Here is a 17,257-nt window from a genome sequence, read left to right as displayed (position 1 = left end):
TTTATTTTTTTATAATTTTTGGGACAAAATCCACAAGTGTCTGACATATTTGTGTTTTCATCTCAATATTCTTGATAATTCTGACACTATGTGAATGCAATCAATATGTTTGCTAAATAAGCTTGCAAATTATTTCATGCTAATATTTTACCATGTCACACATTGCCTTTATTTAGAAATGTAACCTGCATCAGACGGGATTTGGAAAGGGAAATGGGTGTAATCGCTTCTGTTTTGCATCTAATGAATACAAGATTTACTAGTAAGAATGCAGTTGTAGAGCTCTGTAATTGAAATTCTTACTAGTAGAAAATATATTGTAAAACTCTTTAATTGAAATATTACTATTACGAGTTAAGCTGGATGCATTAAAAGCTAAATCAGCTTGCCATAGTAACTTCATAGTGTTAGAGAGATGACCTCAGTTCAACCCTCCCTGTACTCTTCTTCTCTTTACTGTGTCTTTCAGTCTTTCTCTGTCTCTCACCCTCTCTCACCCTGCGCTCACAGCCACTGCAGTTAGAAACTTGTGTGAAACCTTGATGTTTAACTCAGGGCAGTTGAAGGAGCTGCTTGGGGGCTTCTAGAAACATCTGTAAGATGAAAGACTGTTTGGGCTGCATACGCAGATGCATCGAGTCATGCTGCGTTCACTGCCAATTAGAGCGAGCGCAAGACGAATTTTCAGCACTTCCATTATCACTTAAAGAAAAGTGTTTCCAGAATGATATTACACGACCTCCCGTGGGAATATGTGCAGATCTCTTGCAGTATATTATCGAGTCAGTTTTTGCCCTGTAATTATCTGGGAAGTTAATTAATCGAGTCCTCTAGCTGTCCCAATTGGTGAATCATGTTCCCTGTAACATAAAAAAAACCCAGCTTGAACCAGCCTTGTTTGATGGTTTTAGAGAGATTTGGGGCACTTGTCAGCTGGTCAACCATCTAAACCAGCTAAAACCAGCAAATCGGCTTAGTGTGGTTTAAGCTGGGTTTGATATCACAGGTGTTAAGCTCCAATATTGTGCCAGTTAACAGTTACAATACTCGTGTCCCAATAAACGTGTCTTTAAATTGGTTTGTGTCGGGTGAAAATGAGAGCGTTGATGAGATGTGCGTGTCATTTTCTGCCATAGCTGCTCACTGTAAAACACTAAAAGTGTCGGTATTTCTTTAGGCAGCTGTTATAATCTAGACCAACAAAAACATTATTAATAATGCTGATAACATGCCATTCGATCGTATTTAATGATTTTCACTTTCCTGAGAATGTACGCTTATCCCAGCAAACTAGTTGTCTTTAGCCTCAAACAGCACCTAAACCTTTTAAAACTTTAGTTTAAAATGGACAATTACATTTAGCCTATGCAAAGATGCAAAGTCTCCAACTGACTTTGTCAATTTATTTAGCTTATTATTAGCATTTTTGCTGCAGTTTTTGTTGCTATTATTAAAACTAATAAAAACAAGCAATGTTTTTATTGTTAAATGATTTCTTTTTTTTTTTACTGAGATTAAAATAGTGCAAATAAAAAATGTAATATATTAAAATCAGTTCTGCAAATCAGTTATCGGACACGTAAACATACAAATAATCGGCTGTAAAAAATCGGTATCAGACGATCTCTAAACTACAACTCATTTTACTTCCGTAATGTGGCATATTTTTTAGTGAAACAGAAGAAAATAATGTTGGTTGCAACTTGATTTTATTTATTGGGATTTGACTGGATCGTGAATATTAGTCTCTAGGATCAAAAATTATTTTAGCCTATTTTTAAGATTTACACATTTCAATTTCATAAGTTTACATTTAAATTGAATTGAGTAATCTTTAACTAAATAAGATTAATAAAACTTGAATATAAGTTTAATTATTTTATTTTGTTAAAGATTACTCAAATCTGGCCTGAGTGTGTATGTTTTGCACTGAGGATGCTTTAGAGTCTCACCCTGTAATTTTGTGTTTTTTTTTTTTTTTGCTTGTTTTTTTTTTGCATTGTGGCTAATTTATTGATTGTATTTGACAGGTAAAAAAAACTCTGTTTTTGGTCTTTCCCATTCATTTTCAATGGTTGGTCAATTTTGACTGCAAATACCAAAGGTGTTGCTTTTTCTTTTTTTAAATTGTTTTTTTTTTTTTTTGTATGTTCGGATGGCAAATGGAGGAAAAGTCACAAAGTCTTGTACTGCTCAGATAAAGGAAACCATTTTTATTAAATGAGTAAAGTTTATTTCGGTCAAAAATCACCAAATACCATAGGAGGGTTTAGAATGCTTCAATATTTTTTAGGAAAATAAGCCAAAAAATATAATCTTTTTTTTCTTTTTTTCTTCAGTGTAGAACTCTTTATTTTTATGAAATCCTTGGATGGAAAAAATTAATAGGACAAATTCTTCCGGAACCAAGATGGTTAAAGTGAGCGGGTACTATTGTGGTCTGTATGACGTATTGTGGAAAGTAATACAATGTTGAAAAAGTCTTGACAACTATAGTGAGTCTATGATGCCTTAAAATGCCATCTAGGTTGGTGGCTCACTAGTTTTGGTTATAAACAACATGGACTCTTCAGCATTCCTTAATAACACTTCCTGAAATCTGTGCCTTGCAGGTCATTTGTCTTTCTGTTAAACAAGCCCGGCTTACTCTCACTCTTTTGATTTGCACGCTAGTTGTCTTGGTAACACGCGGTGTCCGCTGACAGTCCTTGGCCTTTGCAGGGCAGGGTTTTCAAAGGGATCCGACCTTGACGAGGAGGGCGATTCTGCACTCTGTTTGTGTACATTTGTCGCACCAGCTTTCACTCATTTGTTCCCATTTCAGCTGCGTTTTCAAAACCATGTTCCTGTTTCTAGGGCAACAAGAAGAGCGCTGAAGCCATCCAAATGAAATTCTCCCATATGGAGAAGTCTGTGTGGGGATAGAGGAAGAGGAAACGTGGACCAAAAAAAAACCCAGAAGCCCTTTCCTGTTCGCTATCGCACGCAGTGGCTTCAAGACAACAAGGATGGAAGTTTTGCCTCAGGAAATGGAAAACATTTCTTTGTCTTCGTGTCACTGTGTGGTTTATTTTGTCATTTCTTTAGGTAAGTATTGTAAGTGCGGCCAGGTTTCTCTGTAAGCTTTTTGGAGCAACAGCCGCAACTTTATACGAGTCCTGCTTGTCAGAGCGAATGTAGCCAACGGTCATGCTAAACACACAAATACACCAAGACATTAAGCATTACTGACAGACGCTTCCAATCCCAGCTAACACTTGAAAGCCATGCAAAGTGTGTTGTGTTCAAGCACAGCCAAAATAGACTTTTTTTTTCTTCTTTTTTGGCTTAAGTAAACCATGTGACTGTTTGATGGTGATGCTCCAAATGAAATATGACATGAAATGAATGAAGTCTGTGAATAAAGAGATTTCAGAGAAGCACGAGTCAGTTTTGTTCTATTTTTATGATTTTCTGACATACCTCTGTGTCATTCTGTTACTTTAGTACTAAAACAAACACGAGAGATTGCAGTATGTGCTATGCAAATTGAAGTGATGAAACATTTATTAGATTTGACCCCTAATTAAGGAGCCTAATGATCTGCTGGTGTGGTTTTATTCTTTAAATTAAGGCCCATTGACATTAAATGTGCTGCAGGGAAAGATCTGTTGAGACCCATAACGATTCCGGACTGAGGTATAAAACCCTCTATTCTGTAATTTTGAATGCTGACAATATTATGCATATCAGTAATTTGTGATATTTTTTTTTTTTTTCTCTATTTTTGTTTGTGTTTATAGTAAAAGAAACCTGTAATTGTGCTCTGTTCTGAATCTCTTGATATGATTTGATTTTGATATATAATGAATTATTTGCACTCTCAAATGTGTACTTCTGTGAGCTTTTCCAGGACACAACATGTTCTTGTGAGGTCATTATACATCAATGAATCTTCTAATCTAATACAGCTCATTTCAGTAAAAAGGCTTTCTGATGGCTATACTGATGATTTAGGTCGAATCAAAGAAAACCAGGCAAACTGTATATTACCCCAAGCTTAAAGTGATGGTCCAGGTTTATAGACACAAGACATAAAAAATAAATACTTGTGTTGGCATGAAACTAGTGTAATAGAATCACTTATTGATGTTATTTGTTTAAAATTATAGCCATTCTTTCAATTTCTTTTATTGTGCTTGACATATATATATATTTGTGTATGTGTGATACAGTTGTGGCCAAAAATATTGGCACCCTTGGTAAATATGAGCAAAGAAGGCTGTGAAAAATGTCTTTATTGTTTATCCTTTTGATCTTTCATTCAAATATTCACAATAATCCTCTAATGGATATTAAACAATTGCAAACACAGCACAAGTTTGAACAAAAAACAATTGTCAAATATATGTGTGGCACAGTTACTGGCATCCTTTTGTTCAATTCTTTGTGCAACTTCCCTTTGCCTAAATAAGAGCTCTGAGTCTTCTCTTATAATGCCTAATGAGGTTGGAGAACACATGGCAAGTGATCTGAGACCATTCCTCCATACAGACTCTCTCCAGATCCTTCCAATTCAGAGGTCCACGCTGGTGGACTCTCCTCTTCAGTTCACCCCACAGGTTTTCTATGGAGTTCAGATCAGGGGACTGGGATGGCCATTGCAGTGAAGAAAATAAACCCCAGTTTGAGAAACGCTGGCTTAGGAGGATATTGCCATGCTCTATGAGAGTTTTACTGCTTTACAGTACATAATGATGCAGTATTGTATACAAAGCCCTGTTCATTTAGCCCTTCACATTAGAAAATCTTTCCCTCTCTGAATATCCGACTGTCTTCCTCTCTGACTTTCCCCCTCTCTCATTCCTGAACCTCCTGTCTCTTAGGGCTTCAGATGTATTGTCATTGGAAGTGGAGAGGTTGTGTCTAACCTGGAAAAGTGCAGCGGTGCTGATATCTTTCATAAAAGCCCCACTCGCTGCCACAGCCATTAGAATTCCACTGAGAACGAGAAAAGTGTGATGTGCACAATTCACCCAAAAACTCCCTCACTATCTCTCTCTCTCAGCCATCACTTGACTGCCAGGCTTCCTCTACACCTCACTCTCTCATTCATGCCTTTCTCTTTTTCCCTCTGAAGAACCCATGTGGCTGATAAAAGGGAAGGATTTTTAAAGACTTCAGCACTTCTGATGTATTATTCTGGCCAGAAAATCCCTGGCAAAAATTGCATTCCATTTTGCCCGCTCATAATCTTTGCTTCGTCCTCTTTAGAAAGCTTGAAGCCGGCTGATTGGACATCAGCAGAATAATTTAGTGGAAGAGAGAGAGAGAGAGCGGCCTGGGAATATTTTTTTTAATATTATTACAGTGAGAAAGTGCTAACCCGGCTTGTCGTTGTGAGATAACTGAATTCATCAGTCGCTGAGAGACGAAAGTATGTCAAGGTACAGTGGAGTCTCTTTTGTCTGTTTTCAGGAGTTTGAAACGTTTAAAACAAAGACAAGTTATGATGTAAAATGAAGAAATACAATATTCTGCACCATTTCTGGGTGACTAATCAAATCAGAATCAGAATGAGCTTTATTGCAAAGTATGCTTACACATACAAGGAATTTGTCTTGGTGACAGAAGCTTCCAGTGCACAAACAATACAGCAACAAGACAGATATAATAATAAAAAATAAAAAAATAGAATAAAAATAAAAAGTGAATAGAAAAGTGTGTATACAGGTGCATCTCAATAAATTAGAATGTCGTGGAAAAGTTCATTTATTTCAGTAATTCAACTCAAATTGTGAAACTCGTGTATTAAATAAATTCAATGCACACAGACTGAAGTAGTTTAAGTCTTTGGTTCTTTTAATTGTGATGATTTTGGCTCACATTTAACAAAAACCCACCAATTCACTATCTCAACAAATTAGAATACATCATAAGACCAATAAAAAAAACATTTTTAGTGAATTGTTGGCCTTCTGGAAAGTATGTTCATTTACTGTATATGTACTCAATACTTGGTAGGGGCTCCTTTTGCTTTAATTACTGCCTCAATTCAGCGTGGCATGGAGGTGATCAGTTTGTGGCACTGCTGAGGTGGTATGGAAGCCCAGGTTTCTTTGACAGTGGCCTTCAGCTCATCTGCATTTTTTGGTCTCTTGTTTCTCATTTTCCTCTTGACAATACCCCATAGATTCTCTATGGGGTTCAGGTCTGGTGAGTTTGCTGTCCAGTCAAGCACACCAACACCATGGTCATTTAACCAACTTTTGGTGCTTTTGGCAGTGTGGGCAGGTGCCAAATTCTGCTGGAAAATGAAATCAGCATCTTTAAAAAGCTGGTCAGCAGAAGGAAGCATGAAGTGCTCCAAAATTTTTGGTAAATGGGTGCAGTGACTTTGGTTTTCAAAAAACACAATGGACCAACACCAGCAGATGACATTGCACCCCAAATCATCACAGACTGTGGAAACTTAACACTGGACTTCAAGCAACTTGGGCTATGAGCTTCTCCACCCTTCCTCCAGACTCTAGGACCTTGGTTTCCAAATGAAATACAAAACTTGCTCTCATCTGAAAAGAGGACTTTGGACCACTGGGCAACAGTCCAGTTCTTCTTCTCCTTAGCCCAGGTAAGACGCCTCTGACGTTGTCTGTGGTTCAGGAGTGGCTTAACAAGAGGAATACGACAACTGTAGCCAAATTCCTTGACACTGTCTGTGTGTGGTGGCTCTTGATGCCTTGACCCCAGCCTCAGTCCATTCCTTGTGAAGTTCACCCAAATTCTTGAATCGATTTTGCTTGACAATCATAAGGCTGCGGTTCTCTCGGTTGGTTGTGCATCTTTTCTTCCACACTTTTTCCTTCCATTCAACTTTCTGTTAACATGCTTGGATACAGCACTCTGTGAACAGCCAGCTTCTTTGGCAATGAATGTTTGTGGCTTACCCTCCTTGTGAAGGGTGTCAATGATTGTCTTCTGGACAACTGTCAGATCAGCAGTCTTCCCCATGATTGTGTAGCCTAGTGAACCAAACTGAGAGACCATTTTGAAGGCTCAGGAAACCTTTGCAGGTGTTTTGAGTTGATTAGCTGATTGGCATGTCACCATATTCTAATTTTTTGAGATAGTGAATTGGTGGGTTTTTGTTAAATGTGAGCCAAAATCATCACAATTAAAAGAACCAAAGACTTAAACTACTTCAGTCTGTGTGCACTGAATTTATTTAATACACGAGTTTCACAATTTGAGTTGAATTACTGAAATAAATGAACTTTTCCATGACATTCTAATTTATTGAGATGCACCTGTATATATATATATATATATATATATATATATATATATATATATATATATATATATATAGAAATACACAATTAGAATATATATATATAGAAATGCACAATTAGAATATATATATATATGTATTTATGTATGTACAATATACAAATACAAATCTGTTATATACAGAAGCAAGGGAATGTAATGGCAGAAGAGGTGTGTTATGTTGGATAAATATAAATAGACTAAGCTGTCTATTACACATAATTATTGCTCAGTGGGGCAGTTTGAACTGTTCATGAGATGGATAGCCTGAGGGGAAAAAACTGTTCCTGTGCCTGACAGTTCTCTGTAGTGCCGGCCAGAAGGCAACAGTTCAAAAAGGTAGTGGCCTGGGTGAGTGGGGTCCAGAGTGATTTTCCAGGCCTTTTCCTCACTCTGGAAGTGTTTAGTTCTTGAAGGGAGAGCAGGGGGCAACCAATAATCCTCTCAGCAGTCCGAACTGTCCTTCGTAGTCCTCTGATGTCCGATTTCATAGCTGCACCAAACCAGACAGTTACTGAAGTGCAGAGGACAGACTCAATGACTGCTGAGTAGAACTGTATCAGCAGCGCCTGTGGCAGGTTGAACTTCCTCAACTGGTGAAGGATGTACAACCTCTGCTGGGCCTTTTTCGCAATGGAGTCAATGTGGGTCTCCTACTTCAGGTCCTGTGAGGTGGTAGTGCCCAGGAACCTGAATGACTCCACTGCTGCCACAGTGCTGTTTAGAATGGTGAGGGGGGTCAGTGTTGGGGTGTTCCTCCTAAAGCCCACTATCATCTCCACTCTTTTGAACATTTTCAGCTCCAGGTTGTTTTGACTGCACCAGACAGCCAGCTGTTCAACCTCCCTTCTGTATGCAGATACATCGTCATCTTGTATGAGGCCGATAACATTAGTGTCATCTGCAAACTTCAGGAGCTTGACAGAGGGCTCCTTAACGGTGCAGTCATTTGTATACAGGGAGAAGACTAGTGGGGAGAGCACCTGTACTGATTGTACAGGTGCTGGAAGTGAATTTCCCCAGTCTCACTAGCTGCTGCCTGTCCGTCAGAAAGCTGGTGATCCACTGACAGATAGACATGGGAACAGAGAGTTGGTGTAATTTAGTCTGGAGAATAGCTGTGATGATGGTGTTGAAAGCCGAACTGAAGTCCACAGAAAGAATACTTGCATATGTCCCTGGTCTGTCCAGATGTGCAGGATATGATGCAATCCCATGTTGACTGCATCTTCCACAGACCTGTTTTCTTGATTAGCAAATTGAAGGGGATCTAGAAAGGGTCCAGTGATGTCCTTCAGGTGGGCCAACACCAGTCTTTCAAATGACTTCATGACCACAGATGTCAGAGCGATGGGTCTGTGGTCATTAAGTCCTGTGATTTTGGGTTTCTTTGGGACAGGGATAATAGTGGAGTGTTTGAAGCAGCTGGGAACTTCACACTGCTCCAGTGATCTATTGACGATCTGTGTGAAGATGGGGGCCAGCTGGTTAGCACAGGATTTTGGACAAGTGGGTGAAACACTGTCTTGGCCCTGTGCTTTCCTTGTCTTTTGTTTCTGGAAGACACTGCACACCTCCTCTTCACAAATCTTAAGTGCAGGTTGAGTAGCAGGAGGGGGAGGAGGGGGTTGCAGGAGGTGTTGGTGTTTGTGTGAAGTGAAGGTCAGAGTGGGTGTGAGATTGGGCCTTTCAAATCTGCAGTAGAACACATTCAGGTCGTCAGCCAGTTGTAGGTCCACCACAGGGTTGGGGGTAGGAGTCCTGTAATTCGTAAGTTGTTTCATACCACTCCACACTGATGCAGGGTCATTAGCTGAAACTTGTTTTTCAGCTTATCAGAATAGCTTCTTTTAGCCACTCTGATTTCCTTATTCAGTGTGTTCCTGGCCTGATTGTAAAATACTTTATCCCCACCCCTGTAAGCATCCTCTTTTGCCTGACGAAGCTGCCTGAGCTCTGCTGTAAACCACGTTTTGTCATTGTATGTTAAATAAGTCCTAGTAGGAATGCAAATATCCTCACAGAAACTGATATATGATGTAACAGTATCTGTGAGCACGTCCAGGTCGGTGGCTGCAGCCTCAAAAACACTCCAATCAGTGCAGTCAAAGCAGGCTTGTAATTCTCGCTCTGCTTCATTGCTTCATCTCTTTACAGTGTTTTCTACAGGTTTAGCTGATTTTAGTTTCTGCCTGTAGGTTGGAAGAAGATGAATCAGACAGTGATCAGAGAGTCCCAAAGCTGCTCTAGGGACAGAGCGATATGCATCCTTTATTGTTGTGTAGCAATGACCCAGAATATTTCTGTCTCTGGTGTGGCATGTAATGTGCTTCTTTATTTTGGCAGTTCACAGGTGAGGTTAGCTTTATTAAAATCTCCCAGAATAATAAGTGAGTCCAGGTATTGTTGCTCCGTGTCTGTGATGTGATCAGCCAGCTGTTTCAGCACTGTATTCATGCACGCGTGTGGAGGAATATAAAAACTCACCAGAATAAACGAAGAAAATTCCCGTGGTGAGTAGAAAGGCTTACAGTTGATAAAGAGCGCTTCCAGATTTGGACAGCACATCTTCTTTACGTTGTTACATCTGTACAGCAACTTTCATTGATGTAAAAGCATGTTCCACCGCCTCTCGTTGTGGTGACACTGACCATCTTAACTCCTTTTGTTACGGGACATGGGTCAATGATGTGACGCTCATGTTTCATAACATAAATACATTAAAAATGTCATTCACACAAAAAGCACCTCATCTATGATGAATATGCTTTAAATTTCTGAGTTTAAAGATACTTTGACATTTTTGTTCTGGGGGTTAAAGTAAAAAAATTTACAATCCGGTGACAAAAAAATATGTTTCATTAAAAGCTGTATGTGGCATGGGGGGCGTGGTCATGTGTCGGTCTGCGGGAGAGGGAGAGCGGTAAGGCTCGTCACCTGGCTTATAATTATTTCTAACACCTGTCTCTCATTATAGTGATAGCTGACTCCTCCATTGCCCTGAACTAAGAACTTGTTACAGTGGTGCCGAGAACCCGGCAATGGAGGAGTCAGGAGACAACAAAGCAGGTTCAAGGTCAGTCCTTTTATTTGGAACCACACAATCAACGGTAACCATCGATAATATAGAAAACGTAAATAAATGAAAACACTCTAAACATAAACACAATCTCTCTCTCTCTGGGTACGGGCTATCGTGCTTGACGAACCCCTCTCTGATGCTTCGGTGTCCTTTTAAGCCTTCCTCCGCTATCACTATAATGAGAGACAGGTGTTAGAAATAATTATGAGCCAGGTGACGAGCCTTTCCGCTCTCCCTCTCCCGCAGACCGACACATGACCACGCCCCCCATGCCACACTGTAGTTCATGAAAAGAAAAAAGAGAAATGTTGGCATAAGTAGTCGAAAAGAAGCGTTTATTGTTATTTTTTTTAAAAAGCGGTAAAAACTTTCGTTTTTAAAATTGTATTAAAGGAATATTCCTGCTTCAATACAAGTTAAGCTCAATCGACAGCATTAGGGGCATAATGTTGATTTATAACAAAAATAATTTACATTTTTTTTTTTTTTACTTTTTCCGACTCTTTTTCTCCCCTGAAAATCGAGGTTACAGTGAGGCACTTGCAATGAAAGTCAAACTTACAGTGTAATTTTATAAAAGTGCTTGCATTCTTCTTTTAAAACTTGTGTATGATTTGAGCTTTAAAATTGTTTAAAATGACTGAAAAATTATTTAGAGTTTAGGGTTTGCAGTGTTATCATGGCAACAAAGTTGTAAAATCGGCTATAACTTCAAATAGAAAAGGTTAATAAGTGATTTTATCACACTAAAATCACATTAACACAAATATTGTTTATGTCTTGTGGATATACTTTAGTTGAATTTTTTTTTTGTAGTAATCAACATTATGCCAGATATGCTGTTGATTAAGCTTAACTTAAAAATATTCCTTTAATAGTTGAAAAGCCTTTTTCAAATATTAAAGTTTGAAAATAAATAAATAAATACAAAATGAGATATTTTGACATTTTTATGAAAAGGCACATTTTGTTCAGGTCATGTGGTGGAACCCGGAGAAAACTTCTTGATATTAGTTACTCAAAAGATTATGGACTTTTTTTGGAGTTAATGATTAAGTTGTGTACATTCACATGTATTAAAGGTGCAGGAAAATATTTGAATACCTTTTACTTGTTGGTTGCACCACTTGACATTTTTAAGTCATTACTATATTTTTTTTTTTTTTTTTTTTTTTTTTTGTGCAGAAAATGCTATAAATGTTTTCAAAAATTTATGAAACTGACGTGGAGACAAATATTGCATTTAAAAAAAATTGATACCTGTTTTAATCTTTTTTATCATCTCAGATAAACATACTATGTCAACTACCTACATACCAAATACTGAGACAATCTGAAATAAATGTAAAAAAATACGTCATACGTAATTTGTAATTTATAATTTGTTTTAAATAAGAAAATATGCAAAATGAAAGCAATTTCACTAGTAGACTCGTTGGTACGTTTGGATGCCACTGTATGTGTGTTTGAATTGTGATAAAGACGTGTTATTGTACATCTTGGACTCCACAGCCACTCTACAGATGAGATTGTCAGAAAATGAAGAGAAACCGAGGCAGTTCAGCATTTAGTTTGTTTATTATGATGTCATAATGTCCTTTTTATTGCACACTACTGTTCTATTGCTTTCTGTTCAAACCGAAAAGTTCAGTGCCTTTCTAAGTACACGTCTTGCTCTTTTGTGTCATAAAACGGCATTGAATCCATACATAAAACATTTTGAAGCATCCCAATCTGTTCTTGTTACAGTGAACATGCCATTTTAGAGAAACAGATGAAGAAAGAATGCATATTCTACAGGGCCCCAAAATTTGGACACTTGAGCCTTTCTTGAAAATACATGAATTTCATTGCACTAGATATCACAATATTATTTAAAAGTGGCATTTGAAAAGAAACGATTGTAGACCCTTTCTCAGAACTAACTTGGCCATTTTTGCAAATACTTTTAACCAGTGTAGGGGAGTTGTTCACTCAAAGTAGTGACACTTTTAACTACATAACTAGCTATTTTCACAATGTGTTGCTTTTCCAGTAACAAGCTAGATTTTCCAACAAGAAGCACTGTAGTGTCACAAAACGCTTCATTTGTCACCTTATATTGCGAATGCAACAATGGAGCCGAGGGAGAAATCAAACACACTCATCTACTGTAAACCTCTCTCTCTCTCTCTCTCTCTCTCTCTCTCTCGTAGCACTGGAAAATCTGAATCATTTAAATGAATCAGTTCTTTTGAACAGTTCATGTAAATGAGCCAGTTAAAATAATAAATTCCCCTATATTTAGCTTTGGAAACTTGGATTCATTTTGGTGAATCGGTTCTTTAGGATGGTTCATTCAAATGAACTAGTTCACATAAATGATTCACTGATTCACTTGAGCCACTTGCTGCTTTTTTTGATGCGAAAAATTTAGTGTGTTGCTGCTGTTTATCACTATATTTCAATTCAGTTATATAAATTATGGTGTTTCTAGTTTTATTAGTGTATATTAAGTATAAATGTATGTTCAGTTTAATGCTGCCACCCTATTTGTTTAATCCTTATGAAAATGATCAATGGTTTTACTATAGTAATATTGTAGTAACAATGACTGTAATAACCATGGTTAATTTTGTGGTTACTATGGTTTTACTACAAATACCATGGTTAAACTCATATGGGTTTGTAACAACATGAGGGTAAGTAAACAATTACATCATTTTTATTTTTGGCAGAACTATGCTTTTAAATGTGGCTTAAACATCCAAACTTTTTGGGCCCACTGTATATGTGACATTTATATCACCAAAGCATAAACAGATTCATGACAACTTTTTTCAGACCTTCCTGCACAGTTACACAGTTTAGACACAGCTGGCTGATTTAGCAGTAAAACCTTCTATCCCAACTGTGACTTGAATGAAATTGCTGCAGTGGGTGAGAGAGACTCATTCTTGATTTCTGTTTTTCTGCAGACTGCAGTCTCGCTCCCTCCAAACCGTCTCTAAGCCACTCACACCAAACCGCCACATTTTGACTTTCTTCTCTCACAAACATTACTAAAGAGGCTAAAGCCGGCGCAAAGTCCCCGTGCAACTTAACGTGTGAAGAGGGAATGTGTGCAGGTTTTGGGAGGGTGTTGTGTAAGCTTCGCAACAAAAGCAAGAGTTGCTGAAAGTCGTACCCCAATGATGTTTCTCCCTAGACTCACATACAGTACTTATTTTCTTTGTTTCAGATGCTGACTGTACTGTATCCCCTGTCCTCATGTTGCCCTTTTGTCTTGTAGGTCAATCAAATTTCAGTTTATATAAGGAGCAAAATATTGAAGAAGAAAAAATCGGATTTTCTAAATGAAACGTGAGTGGTGCTTTCCCGTGCAAAACTCGCCAGCATGATGTTAGGGATGTTCTATGTTTCTATGGTGTTTTGAAGGGGTTTGAGTGTGTTGCTATACAGTTTCTAAGGATTCTGCGTGGTTGCTAGGTGGTCTCTATACCATCTCTCTATAGTATTCTGGTCTCTAGATATAGCTCAGGTGCTTCTTTCAATGCAAGTCTATGGGATTTTTTTTTAGATTGCTTAATAATGGCACACTTCTCAGAAGCCGCATGATTTGAGGTATCATTCATGTCTGTAACACAAGCATTGTGGGACTAGTTTGGCGGGAAAGTTTAGTCATTAACAAATACACAACTTTTATATATGAGCAAAAGTAATAGTGTTGCTTGCCTTGACAAACCACCGATTAGTGGATGAAAAAAAGAGGAAGGTTATTTCATGTCAAATCAACCCAAATTTCAGCTAACTTCCCCGAATGAAATTTTAGATTTTGTTAAAACTTTTTCTAAAGAAAGATTAGTATAAATGATGATCAAAGCCACAATATTATATGCCATTGATCAATATTTACTGAGTAATCCATTATTTTGTAGAGGGGGCTCAAAATGACAATTTTCACCTATGATTCTGGAGCAAAACTACAGGTCACAAAATAACCTTAGAAAGGTGTCAGTGTCCTTATTTTATTTTTACACAGAGATTGATAGATCTATTACTAAAATCAGTTGACTTCAACACCTCTTGTTGTATTATATGCCAATGGCGTGACTCCAAAAATGGGGAAAAACACTTTTTTCTGCTGTTTTTCCAAAGTTAGTGTCTTTAACTCCAGAAGTATTAAAGATATCGTAATATCCTTTTAGATTCTGGTTCAGAATAAACTTTTATTTTTGGATCTTAATTTTTCAGGCCCTTTATGGTTAAATCATAGAAATATAGGGCTCTCAATGTGGCTCCATCCGTACATTTTACCCATTTTCAATGGTCGAAAACCAAATGTGGGTCACATGGTATGAAGCTATTTTTTCTTTCCTGCCTTAAAATGTCTGGGTGTCAGAGACCGTAAATCGTAAAGAACCCAAACTTGGTGGGATGGTCCACAATCCCCCTCTCTACGCATATGCACACACATTTATTCAAAACATAGCTTCATACCATGTGACCCACATTTGGTTTTTGACTATTGGAAATGTCAAATTGTAAAAATGGAGCCACATTAAGAGCCCCATATCTCTGGGATTTAACCATAAAGGGCCTGAAAAATTAAGATCCAAAAATACAAGTTTATTCTGAACCAGAATCTAAAAGGATATTGAGATATCTTTAATACTTCTGGAGTTATAGACACTCCAACTTTGGGAAAAACAACACAAAAAAGAGTTTTTTCCCATTTTTGGAGTCACACCATTGACTTATAATAAAACAAGAGGTGCTGAAGTCAACTGATTTTAGTAATAGATCTACCAATCTCTGTGTAAACATAAAATAATGATGTTAACACCTTTCTAAGGTTATTTTTCTGACCTGTAGTTTTGCTCCAAAATCATAGGCGGAAATTGTCATTTTGACCCCCCCTCTACAAAGTAATGGATTATTCAGTAAATATTGATCCATGGCATTTAATATTTTGGCATTCATCATCATTTATGTATATCTTTTACCAGTAAAAATGTTTTTACAAATAAATTTTGAGCCGGGGTTCTGGTTGAGTGTAAGGAATGACCCAGGAAGCATAAACTACATATGGGCTTGCCTACATTTGTGATTGCATCTGTGTATAATGGAACTGTACTTGTAAGTCTATGTTTTTTTTGCCTTAAGCAAATCATGTGTCATCCTGATCCCATTGGAAGACAAAATCTGTCACCGTTTGTTTATTATTTTTCCCTTGCACCATTATATTATTAGTTTTGCCATTCCCTTGTGCATGTTCACCTCCTGGTGCTGTTTATTGACACATAAGTGACTTCCTTTGCTGTCATGCTGATGAATTATGAATGTTGAAGCTTTAGCATTTCTAGGTTATTGTAACATGTTTGTTTACTACAGTATGTCTCTTGATGACGGGTCAAGAATGGTTGATCCTACAGTGACATGATACAGTTTGACACTTGCATTAGATAAGGTGATATTGTACAGAATCCCTTGAGGCCCCCAGTGACAGCCTCAAGCTAAACACAAGCAAACTTTTAACATTTATCTCCCCATAAATGTCTTGTCGAAGAGGCTGAGCATCCCTCTCCTCCAAGCAAACCAAGCAACAAACACAAAAACATAGAAATGTATAAAACTTCTGAAATGTAAAAAAAGACATTTGTAAAAAAATGGCCAAGGCCCCTCCCGCACAAAGGCTCTGAGGAACCTCTTGTATTAAAACTATAGGACAAATGATAAGGCACAACGAGCCGGTATCGGACAACAGAGTACATTTTACATCTCTGCATCACAAAGCATTTTACTCATCAGAAATATGATGATTATTACCCCTTTTACACAGAAATCGTGCTCCTGTTTCCACTGACTTGAGAGCCGAACGGTGCTGTAACTGACGATGTTGCTATTTTTATTTACATTTTATTTACTTAGGTTAGGTGTTACGGTTAGGTTAAATAAGTTAAAATAAGAACTTGCTTTTTACATCTAATCAGAACCCATGGCTACTTCTGAATGTCATTAGAGAAACTTTTGTTTCTCTTTACTGCTTTTTTCATAATGATATTTATTTATAAACCACTTTATTTCAGACAGACTATTAAGATAACCTTTGTTAACTAGTCGACTTAATGCAGCAGTAATTCTAGTAATATTCATTTTTTCAGTGGAAAAGAAGCCAGTTGTCTTTGCACATTTTTTCTTACATTGTATCAGATCTTTTTTTTATTTTTTTTTATTTGTCGACTTTAGTTGTGATAGGAAATCAGTCCACTTTTCATTCAAATTTATAATTTTTTTGGAACCAAGTAAACCAAAAATGATTGTAATTTTTATAATTATAATAATAATTGCATTTTTATTTTTATGTAATTATGATTTTTAATGTTATAGTAGTAGTAGTAGTAATAATAATAATAATAATAATAATAATAATAATGTTATAATAATAATAAATATTAGAGTTTTATTATACAATAGTAATATATTTCAGTTGTAATTTTTAATTTAGCTTTTATTTTGGCGGAATATTCCAGGAAGACCTTTTAAATTTCAACTTAAAAATTATTGTCATTTGTGTACTACTACTACTACTACTACTACTAGTAATAATAATAATAATAATAATAATAATAATGTTAATAATATTATTATTATTATTATTATTATTATTATTATTAATAATAATAATAATAATTATTATTATTGTTATTATAATAACAACAATAGTAGTAGTTATTATTAATAATAGTTATTATTATTATTATTATTATTATTATTATTATTACTATTAAATCTAAGAGTTTAATTACTTATTAGTAATATATTTCAGTTGTAATTTTTAACTTTGCTTTTATTTTGGGGAAATACTCTAGTAAATTTCAACTTAAA

At 36.7% G+C, this 17,257-nt stretch overlaps 1 pseudogene; it reads left to right on the top strand.

Moving 5' to 3' along the window:
- The window catches only part of LOC127456221 (endosome/lysosome-associated apoptosis and autophagy regulator family member 2-like), a 37,963-nt pseudogene extending 34,544 nt beyond the window's left edge, over window positions 1–3,419 (top strand).
- The last annotated feature ends 13,838 nt before the right edge of the window (window positions 3,420–17,257 follow it).

The sequence above is a fragment of the Myxocyprinus asiaticus genome, chromosome 18 (genome assembly GCF_019703515.2).
Source record: "Myxocyprinus asiaticus isolate MX2 ecotype Aquarium Trade chromosome 18, UBuf_Myxa_2, whole genome shotgun sequence".
In the NCBI taxonomy this organism is placed as follows: domain Eukaryota; kingdom Metazoa; phylum Chordata; class Actinopteri; order Cypriniformes; family Catostomidae; genus Myxocyprinus; species Myxocyprinus asiaticus.
Note: the sequence above shows the minus strand (reverse complement) of the source record. Positions and strands in the feature narration are given on the sequence as shown.